General features: G+C 45.3%; 1 pseudogene; it reads left to right on the forward strand.

The window, feature by feature from the left end:
• Positions 1-11,940, forward strand: part of LOC137713295 (multiple C2 domain and transmembrane region protein 14-like) — a 33,617-nt pseudogene that overhangs the window by 13,722 nt on the left and 7,955 nt on the right.

Here is an 11,940-nt window from a genome sequence, read left to right on the forward strand (position 1 = left end):
ATATTAATTTATATCACAACCAGTTCTGATCATAAATACAAAATTCTTTGAGTCAATCATCAAAAATTTCAAATAAGAATTTTTACTTGAGTAGTCAAGTATTATTATTTTTTAATTACTTAAGCACTAGATAGTTTAATACAGATTGCATGCCCTTCACACACACACACATGCACTGACACACCCCGACCGAGATCGGAGTGTGCTGGCCGTCACTCAAAGGTGACGTAGCCATGTGCACGTGCGGAAGCTAGTAAAGTAGTAATATAAAAGTACGAATAATTCAAAACTAGCATACAAGGTACTAATATAAGTGCTAGTAAGTGATATACAAAATCAGAGCAGTCCAAACAAAAACGATAACAGTGGTACGCCCGAAGGCGACCCTACAATGTGGAGTGTCTGTCAGAACGCCGAAAAGCTCTCAAGGGAAACCACCGCAACGGCTAAGCAACTAGAACCTGGAGGGGCGCAAAACAAAAGCGTGAGTGGGCAAAAACAAAGCTCTTTGAAAACCATTTAGCAAAATACTATCTAACCCCTCGCCGTAAAACCTGTATACTTCCCAGAAAATAAACATATAAACGTATGTATAGATATACCAAACATGCTCAAGGGTATAACAATCCTGCTCAAGATATGCCATGTCTAAGCCTCATAATGAAATGCAAGTGCTCAGGTATAAATCACATCAATAACATAACATCTGGCAGCCGGAGTCACCTAACGTGACCTGTACGGCTGCATATAGAGCTCAAATCTCAACTCAATCACTGAACCTGCCCACGAGTCGGAACCACCTAAAGTGGTCTGTACGACAGGCCTGGGTGTAACATATATATACGCTCTAGTGCTACGATCACGTGAAGGCTGTGCGAATAATCGCGGGTCACCTACGAGTCGGAACCACCTACTGTGGTCTGTACGACAGGCCTATGCACCTAGCTTGGATCCAAGCTGAGCGTATGGTGCGGGAGGTGAACAACACGTGAAGGACTGTGCCCTACTCTGGGCGGGAGCACTAACACCGGGGGTGCAGGTTATGAGCTCTCTAAGCATCTCTAACCACTATTTAATGCAATCGTTAAAGAACGCTTACCTGGCACTTACCTATGCCTCCACAGCACCCACATATAAATATATATGACATATGCATAATTGAATACGTAATTAAACGTATATGCCACTACTCATGCATAACCACCAATTATATATAAAAGAAATGGCATATAACGAAGCATTTATACTAATTTCTGGGAATTAATATGTATATAGGTATATACGGAAAACAAAAGCCCACTCACCGGTATGTAGAAGGGTCGTAGCCCCCCTGCCTCGCGTGTGCACGCTCGTCCTCGGGGTACGTGTCGCCTAAATGCGAAACAACTATAAAAACGTTAACTTTAAAGCACATAACTAACTTCTCGCAATAACTTCTCATACATTGCTCAAAATGGACAAATGAATATACCAACGTGATCTACACAACCTCAGGATCACGCCCATATTTTTAGAAAAATTTTTGGACCACGCACGCGCCGGCCAAGGCACGGCCCTACGCGCCCCCACGCGCGGCCACGTGCACTGCACACTGACGGCGTCAGTTGACGCCGTCAGGAATATTCCGTCAACTAACGGAATATTCCGTTAGACTTAACCCCTGCCGTCAGGAATATTCCGTTAAACTTAACGGAATATTCCTGCTTCTTCTCCGGCCAGTCCCCGACGCCGGCGCCGTCGCCGTCGCCGGAAAACCTGCAAAACGCTATAACTCTCTCGTTTTTCCACCTTTTTCCACGTTTCTTGCACCAAATTAAAGCCCTAAACTAGTAGAACACAACCATACACATTTTAAGGTCCAAAACTCACTAGATTATACATGTGCAAGCTTCCCAAAACCGGCCAACTCCACAACCAAGGATCCTGACGTCCAAATTCAACCAACGAGCCACTCCCAAGCTCCTGGGAACCTCACAAACACAACCACAAGCTCAGAAATCCCTAAAACTCAATGCATAACTATTGCATGAACAGTACTCAAATCGGCCATCGTCGAAACGACGTGAAAACGATGTGTTTCTCACCTGAAAAGGGTATGGCTGAGCTTGCCTCGACCTCACGAGCTCATATGTGTCCTTGGTTTCTCGATCTGTAAGGATTTGAGTGGTTTTGATGTTTGTCCGTACGTCGAAGGAAGAAGAAGAAGAAGAAAAGAAAGGGAGAGAGAGACACGGGACAAGAATAGAGGGAGAGGGAGAGTGAGTCAGTGTGTGTGTGTGGCCCTCCACTTGCCACCACACACAAAATAACCCCACAACGTGACGAAAAACATACTAGGGGCAAAATCGTAATTTCATACGTACGTTTTCGATAATTCCGGGACGGGACGTCACAACCTTCCCACCTTAAAAGAATTTCGTCCCGAAATTCAAAACAACAAAGCAGCAACCCCCCTAGTAGTCAAAGAACAATCGAGGGTACAAATCCCTCATCCGATCCTCTGTCTCCCACGTAGCTTCTTCGACTGAATGGTTTCTCCACAAAACCTTCACTAAATTCACTGTCTTGTTCCTCAGAACCTTCTCTTTCCAATCTAGTATCGTCACCGGCTCCTCCTCGTACGTCAAATCTGGATTAATCTCAAGTGGTTGAGGAGGTATCACATGAGATGGATCAGCAACATAGTGTCGGATCATAGACACGTGAAAAACATTATGCACTCTAGCCAACTCCGGAGGCAACTCCAACCTGTAAGCTACCTCACCAACTCGTTCTGTGACCACGTATGGTCCGATGTACCTGGGACTCAACTTCCCTTTCTTTCCGAACCGCACAACACCTCTCCACGGTGAAAGCTTCAGAAATACCCAATCTCCGACCTCATATGTTCTGTCCGTAGCATGCCGATCCGCTAGACTCTTCTGCCTGTCCTGAGCTGCTTTCAGGTTAGACTTGATCACCTGAACGTTCTGAGTAGTCTCCTCAACAATCTCTGGACCTACTAAGACTCTTTCCCCAACCTCTGACCAACACAACGGTGTGCGACAAGCTCTGCCATACAAGGCCTCAAATGGCGCCATGCCAATGCTCGAATGAAAACTGTTGTTGTAAGCAAATTCCATCAAATCTAACCGCTGGTGCCAAGCGTCACCAAACTGCAACACCGAAGCTCGCAACATATCTTCCAAGGTCTGAATAGTTCTCTCTGACTGCCCATCGGTCTGTGGATGATATGCCGTACTATAAAGTAATCTCGTGCCCAAAGCTTCCTGGAAAGCTACCCAAAACTTCGATGTAAATCGTGGATCTCGATCCGAAATAATGCTCACAGGGACACCGTGGTACTTCACAACCTTCGAGATAAACAACTCCGCTAAACGGCTCAAAGAATACTTCTCTCTCACTGGAATAAAATGAGCCGACTTAGTGAGTCGATCAACGATCACCCAAATGCCGTCGAAGCCGTTTTGTGTACGCGGCAACTTGTACACAAAATCCATGGTGATATTTTCCCATTTCCACTCGGGAACGGGAAGCGGCTGCAACAACCCAAACGGCTTCTTCCTTTCTGCTTTAACTTGCTGACAAACAGCACATCGGCTCACATACTCGGCTATCTCCCTCTTCATACCCGGCCAATAATAAAATGGTCGAATGGTATGATACATTTTCGTAGCTCCTGGATGCATAGCGTAAGCCGAGATATGTGCTTCATCGAGAATTTCTTTCTTCAACTCCACACTCTTAGGCACGAACATTCTACCTTCTAGCATCAACATGCCATCCGAATCACGAACTCTGAGGTCTCGCCTCTTTCCTTGATCTCGAGCTTGAATAAGTTCTTGAGTCTCCTGATCAGCTACTTGGGCTTCAAGCACCCGATCAACAAGTATCGGCCTAACTTGGAAATTAGCAAGTAATGCCACATCTCGATCTTCGGCTTCTAGCCTTACTCCCGTAGTACGCAAGTCCACCAAAAGAGGAACACGACTAGCGTACAACGCGTTAATACGGCCCTGTGACTTCCTGCTAAGTGCATCAGCCACTACGTTCGCACGACCAGGATGATAATCGATCGTGCAATCGTAATCGCTGAGCAACTCCAACCACCTCCGCTGACGAAGATTAAGTTCTTTCTGAGTAAAGAGATACTGGAGACTCTTGTGATCTGTAAAGATCCTGCACTTTTCCCCGTAAAGATAGTGTCTCCACAACTTCAACGCAAAGATGATAGCAGCCAACTCCAAATCATGTGTAGGGTAATTCATCTCATGGGGTTTCAACTGCCGCGAAGCATAAGCAATCACCCTACCATGCTGCATCAATACACATCCCAGACCATTCAAGGAAGCATCGCTATAAACCTCGAAATCACCGCTATCGTCTGGGAGTGCCAAAACAGGTGCATGAGTGAGACAATGCTTCAACCGCTGGAAACTCTGCTCACACCTATCATCCCACTCAAATTTAACATCCTTCCTCGTTAACCTCGTCAACGGCAAGGCAATCACCGAAAAATTCTTAACGAATCTCCGATAATACCCTGCCAAACCAAGGAAACTTCTCACCTCGGTGACGGTTCGCGGCTGCTCCCAACTCTCCACAGCTGCAACCTTCTGAGGATCAACCAAAATACCCTGAGCAGAAATGACGTGCCCCAAGAACGCAACTTGGTCTAACCAGAACTGGCACTTGCTAAACTTAGCATATAACTGGTGTTCCCTCAACCTTTTCAACACCAAAGTAAGATGTCGAACATGCTCCGCTTTCGACTTAGAATACACCAGAATATCGTCAATGAAGACAATGACAAATCTATCCAAGTAAGGCTGGAATACTCGGTTCATCAAATCCATAAAGGCGGCTGGTGCATTCGTCAACCCAAATGGCATAACCAGAAACTCGTAATGACCATAACGAGTCCTGAACGCCGTCTTAGGGACATCATCTCTACTAATCTTCAGCTGATAGTAACCAGACCTCAAGTCTATCTTAGAGAACACACAAGCACCTCTCAGCTGATCGAACAAATCATCGATACGAGGCAATGGATAACGGTTTTTAATCGTCACCCGATTGAGTTGCCTGTAGTCGATGCACAGCCTCAAAGTTCCATCCTTCTTCCTTACAAACAACACTGGAGCGCCCCAAGGCGAAGTACTAGGCTGGATAAATCCCTTATCCACTAACTCTTGCAGCTGAACTTTCAATTCCCTCAACTCCGCGGGAGCCATACGATAAGGAGTTAAAGAAATAGGATTTGTACCTGGAATCAACTCAATGGTGAACTCTACGTCTCGATCTGGGGGTAACCCCGGTAAATCCTTGGGAAATACATCAGGGAAGTGTCTGACCATTTCTACATCCTCAACTCTGTTAGAAACAGCTTCATCTATCACTACGTGAGCCAGATACCCCTGACAGCCTTTAGATAACAACTTTTTCGCTCGAAGCGACGAAATAACGCCATGTCTCACCCCACTCTGCTCACCCACGAAAGTAACCACAGGTAGTCCCGGTCGGTGAAACGTAACTACTTTCCCGTAACAGTCAATGTTGGCACGATAGAAGTGCAACCAATCCGTGCCCAGAATCACATCAAAGTCCACAATATCTAACGGGATAAGATCGGCTGACAAAGCAACTCCCTCTACGATCACTGGACAACCTGGGTACACACAATCTACGACACAACTCTCTCCTCTAGGCATAACAACCTCTAAATCATACCCTAGAGGAGTGGGGCGAGGTTGCGTTACTTGAGCAAAAGTATGAGAAATTACGGAATGTGTAGCTCCACAATCAATTAAGACTCTAGCAAAACAACCAAGAATGTTCAACGTACCCATAATCAAGTCTGGGTTGTTCTGAGCGTCCTGCAGAGAAATATTGTGAAGGCGCCCCTGTCCCTGCTGACGCCCGCTGCGGCCTCGGCTCGCCTGAACGCCGCGTCCCTGAGCACCACGCCCCTGACTGGGCTGGCCTGATTGTCTCGAAGACCCTGCACTGCTAGTGGCAATCTCCCCCTGCTGATACTGTCCTCCCGGATACCACTGAGAACCACCCGCTGGAGCTGGAGGATACGACATATAGCCGCCTGAATACTGGGGATAGCCACCCTGGGAATAGGGATCCTGGGGATACTGATACTGCCCCGGAGCATAAGGAACAACATCACCCTGATAATGGTAAGCACCACCTCGACCCGTCTGGCCGTAACTACTAGGACCCTGGATCTGCTGGAGCGGTGCAGGCGGTGGCATAAAGGTCTGCTGTGGTTTCTGCTGCTGCTGACCCTGGGGACAATTCGCCGCTCTATGTCCCACCTGTCCACACGTGAAGCAACCACTGCTACCACGTCTACACTAGCCGAAATGCCGGTTATTACACCTGCGGCAAATAGGGGCTCTACCTCGACCATCATCGCCCTGCCTCTGGCCTCTAGCGCCACCAGAAAATCTACCTCCACGACCCTGTCCAGTGGCACTGAAGCCACCACTCGAAGAACTAGAACTAGCTCCACCTCTCTTGAAGTTCTGAGTCTGACGGGGCCCGAGCGATGCCTGACCTTTGCCTTTGTCATCTTTCTTCTGGTTGCCATCCTTCTCTTCATCAGTATCGCTCGACATATTCTCGGAGTCCTCGATCCTCAACAGTATCTCATAGAAGTCCCGGTAAGTCTCGCTGTGGACCGTAGACGCCATCGAACGCCACTTCTTCCTGGTGCCCAGACGGAAAAGACGGAGCATCTCCGCCGGATTACCAGCGACATCAGGGTGATAACGAGACAAGTCCGTAAACTTACGGTAGTACTCATTCGCTGACATCTTCTGCTGTTTTAACTCGGAAAACTCCTGTTTCTTACGGTCAATGTACTCAGGGGGCACATACCTTCTCCTAAACAACCCCGTAAAAACATTCCAATCAATCCTCTGATCCGGAGTCAACCTACGAAGCTCCTGCTCCCACCAAGCTGCCGACTCCGTATCTAGAAACCAAGCGGTCGTCTCGACCCACCTCTCCATAGGCAAGTTCCCCTGATTATGCAGCACCCGGAAAGTCTTCTCTATGTGTTCTAGCCAGCGCTCTGCGCTCTCGGGTCCCTCACTGCCCTTAAACTTATCCAGCTTCAAATTGTACATAGTCTCCAGAGGAGTCCTCTGGGGAGGGCGCATCACTGCCTGAAGGGCTGTAGCAAAAGCTTCCCCCAACTGAGTAATATCGGGGAAACTAGGCTCAGAAGAGCGACGGGGTTCCCGACGAGGCGGCATAGTTCTGACAGAAGACACCAAAGTTATTAGAATACTCACAAGGACACAGGACTGCCAAACCTAGGCTCTGATACCAAACTGACACACCCCGACCGAGATCGGAGTGTGCTGGCCGTCACTCAAAGGTGACGTAGCCATGTGCACGTGCGGAAGCTAGTAAAGTAGTAATATAAAAGTACGAATAATTCAAAACTAGCATACAAGGTACTAATATAAGTGCTAGTAAGTGATATACAAAATCAGAGCAGTCCCAACAAAAACGATAACAGTGGTACGCCCGAAGGCGACCCTACAATGTGGAGTGTCTGTCAGAACGCCGAAAAGCTCTCAAGGGAAACCACCGCAACGGCTAAGCAACTAGAACCTGGAGGGGCGCAAAACAAAAGCGTGAGTGGGCAAAAACAAAGCTCTTTGAAAACCATTTAGCAAAATACTATCTAACCCCTCGCCGTAAAACCTGTATACTTCCCAGAAAATAAACATATAAACGTATGTATAGATATACCAAACATGCTCAAGGGTATAACAATCCTGCTCAAGATATGCCATGTCTAAGCCTCATAATGAAATGCAAGTGCTCAGGTATAAATCACATCAATAACATAACATCTGGCAGCCGGAGTCACCTAACGTGACCTGTACGGCTGCATATAGAGCTCAAATCTCAACTCAATCACTGAACCTGCCCACGAGTCGGAACCACCTAAAGTGGTCTGTACGACAGGCCTGGGTGTAACATATATATACGCTCTAGTGCTACGATCACGTGAAGGCTGTGCGAATAATCGCGGGTCACCTACGAGTCGGAACCACCTACTGTGGTCTGTACGACAGGCCTATGCACCTAGCTTGGATCCAAGCTGAGCGTATGGTGCGGGAGGTGAACAACACGTGAAGGACTGTGCCCTACTCTGGGCGGGAGCACTAACACCGGGGGTGCAGGTTATGAGCTCTCTAAGCATCTCTAACCACTATTTAATGCAATCGTTAAAGAACGCTTACCTGGCACTTACCTATGCCTCCACAGCACCCACATATAAATATATATGACATATGCATAATTGAATACGTAATTAAACGTATATGCCACTACTCATGCATAACCACCAATTATATATAAAAGAAATGGCATATAACGAAGCATTTATACTAATTTCTGGGAATTAATATGTATATAGGTATATACGGAAAACAAAAGCCCACTCACCGGTATGTAGAAGGGTCGTAGCCCCCCTGCCTCGCGTGTGCACGCTCGTCCTCGGGGTACGTGTCGCCTAAATGCGAAACAACTATAAAAACGTTAACTTTAAAGCACATAACTAACTTCTCGCAATAACTTCTCATACATTGCTCAAAATGGACAAATGAATATACCAACGTGATCTACACAACCTCAGGATCACGCCCATATTTTTAGAAAAATTTTTGGACCACGCACGCGCCGGCCAAGGCACGGCCCTACGCGCCCCCACGCGCGGCCACGTGCACTGCACACTGACGGCGTCAGTTGACGCCGTCAGGAATATTCCGTCAACTAACGGAATATTCCGTTAGACTTAACCCCTGCCGTCAGGAATATTCCGTTAAACTGCTTCTTCTCCGGCCAGTCCCCGACGCCGGCGCCGTCGCCGTCGCCGGCACCGTCGCCGGAAAACCTGCAAAACGCTATAACTCTCTCGTTTTTCCACCTTTTTCCACGTTTCTTGCACCAAATTAAAGCCCTAAACTAGTAGAACACAACCATACACATTTTAAGGTCTAAAACTCACTAGATTATACCTGTGCAAGCTTCCCAAAACCGGCCAACTCCCCAACCAAGGATCCTGACGTCCAAATTCAACCAACGAGCCACTCCCAAGCTCCTGGGAACCTCACAAACACAACCACAAGCTCAGAAATCCCTAAAACTCAATGCATAACTATTGCATGAACAGTACTCAAATCGGCCATCGTCGAAACGACGTGAAAACGATGTGTTTCTCACCTGAAAAGGGTATGGCTGAGCTTGCCTCGACCTCACGAGCTCATATGTGTCCTTGGTTTCCTCGATCTGTAAGGATTTGGGTGGTTTTGATGTTTGTCCGTACGTCGAAGGAAGAAGAAGAAGAAGAAAAGAAAGGGAGAGAGAGACACGGGACAGGAATAGAGGGAGAGGGAGAGTGAGTCAGTGTGTGTGTGTGGCCCTCCACTTGCCACCACACACAAAATAACCCCACAACGTGACGAAAAACATACTAGGGGCAAAATCGTAATTTCATACGTACGTTTTCGATAATTCCGGAACGGGACGTCACATGCACACGCACACGCACATGCACATATTTTTTCCACCATAAATTATTATAGTTCAAATATTTTTCTTAGCAAAAGAAGAAAAAAAAGCATTCTGAGAATATTTGTGTCAGACAAATTGCATGCACACCACCGTTTTTGGATGCTTGAGATTTTTCCAATCAAGTGCTTATTTGTTTTCCTTATGGACTGAGCAAGGTATATATATTATGGAGCACAAGAACAAAGCAACGTTCATTTTTGCAGAAGGCTGCAAGTGCCCACTTACCTAACCTGCCTCTAATGGAAAAAAGAAAAAAAGGGGTTTGTACGTACCGGCAGATAAGCCAAATGAACTAAAATCTTATTAATATCTACATTATAATTAGGATAATATTAGAAAGATTAAATTTGTAAATTAAATGATATGAAAGTTAATGATTGGATTATTATGTGAGCGTTGATAAGCGTGCTCATTCTTATTGGTGAGATATCATTTAGTTTGCAAATTTAGTCTTCCTAACGTTACCTTTATTATTAATCAAGTTACGGTAATTGTACCAATGTGCATGGCCTAAGCATTCATAGAAACAAAATGGTAAAAACTTGTGTGATTCTAGTTTTGAGTATCAGCGAACTAATCCTTGAAGGGATTTCAAGTTTGAATCTAATTCCTGATCATTATATTGATATAAAAAATACAAAATAAATATTTCCTCCCAAATGTTAATATCAATTAGTTTTACTTGACACACGTAATAATACTTAAATTCTTGATGGAGATGCTAAAGAGTTAATTACGTTCTCATCCTTGAGAAACCACAGGTGAAGAAAAGTATCGGTTGGTCGATAGAAGGAACACCCTAAAGATAAACATCTCTTAATTATTGTGAATGAATCAAATTAGATAGTTTTTATTCTCTCTATCTTTCTTCCTTGGTCCTATGCCACCAAGTGCGAAAATATTGGGAAAAATCAACCACGATGGATTTGATAGCTCAAAAAAGTTTTAGGATTTGGAATCGAACAGGAGAGAAAACTTACCTACTACGTATACCAACGTTTGTGACATAACGAATGTCTATAATATTGTGACTTAAATTGTACCATTCTTCTTAAGCCTGACGTGATATTAATTTATTTTACTTCACTTTTAAAATTAAAAACAAAAGAGTAATGTTATTCTTATCACAATTTTATACCACATTTATTTACCATTTTAGGTGGCAGATGAATTGGATAAGCTACATCATTTAATTTCAATCTTTTTATTAATTAAAACAGTTAAATAATTTTAGGTGGAAGAATGAGACTTCTCGTATACCATAATCATCATTTAATTAACAATTTTTTATTAATTATGATTAACATTTTAAAATTAAATGCTAAATTTAGTTGATGTGGCTGTCCACATCAGATGCCACCTAAGATTGTACAGAATTGTGGTACACAAATATGGTAAGAATAGCATTATTGAAAGCAAAATGAAAAATTGGTAGCTAAATTTTGAATAAATGGCAAAATTTGCAAATAATCAGAAAATTACCACTTGGTTAAAAACCGATCAAAATAATCCCCTCTTACTTTAACACACATATTCCACATATAGTGATACTCCGCCTGTGACGCAGGAGAAGCCTCCTGAGAATCTAAAAGCAGAGGATCAAAATCCGAAGGCAGGGGCGGTAAAAACAGAGAAAAAGAAAGAGGAGACTGATAATAAACAAGAAGAAAAGCCTAAAGAGGTGGCGAAATCGGAGGAGAAGCCGAAGCCACCAGAAAGGGCGGAGGAGGCTTCAATTGCTACCATGTCACCAACTTCACCGCCGGAGGTTCATAATCCGCCAATCGCCTACGCTGTGGTGGAGAAGACAAAGCAAATGGAGAAAGAGAAGAACGCGGAGGTGATAAACGGCGGAATCAACGAGCTCGAGCTTCAGCCGTTGGCTCGGAATCGGAACCGGAGCGCGTATGATCTCGTCGATCATACGCTGTTCCTTCATGTTCGGGCCGTGAAATCCAAGAGAGTAAATGCAGGCCCCACTACAACCGAATCTGTTTACACCAAGCTGGCAATCGGAACGCACAACATCAAGACCAAGATGCAGATCGGCAAGACTGGGACCAAGTGTTCGCGTTCGACAATGAAGGATTGAATTCGATGTCTCTGGAAGTTTTTGTGTGGGCGGAGGCGGAGGAGAAGAAGGAAAACAAACCGTCGGTTAAAACAGAGAGCTGCCTTGGGACAGTGTCGTTTGATCTGCAGGAGGTGTCGAAGCGAGTCCCCCCGGATAGTCCCCTGGCTCCTCAATGGTACACTCTGGAGTCCGAGAAGTCAGCGAGGAATGACGTCATGCTGGCGGTTGTTGAATAAGAAGAGTATCCAAGATAACTCTAA

Source organism: Pyrus communis, chromosome 14 (assembly GCF_041283825.1).
Source record: "Pyrus communis isolate YQ-2024b chromosome 14, ASM4128382v1, whole genome shotgun sequence".
Lineage (NCBI taxonomy): Eukaryota > Viridiplantae > Streptophyta > Magnoliopsida > Rosales > Rosaceae > Pyrus > Pyrus communis.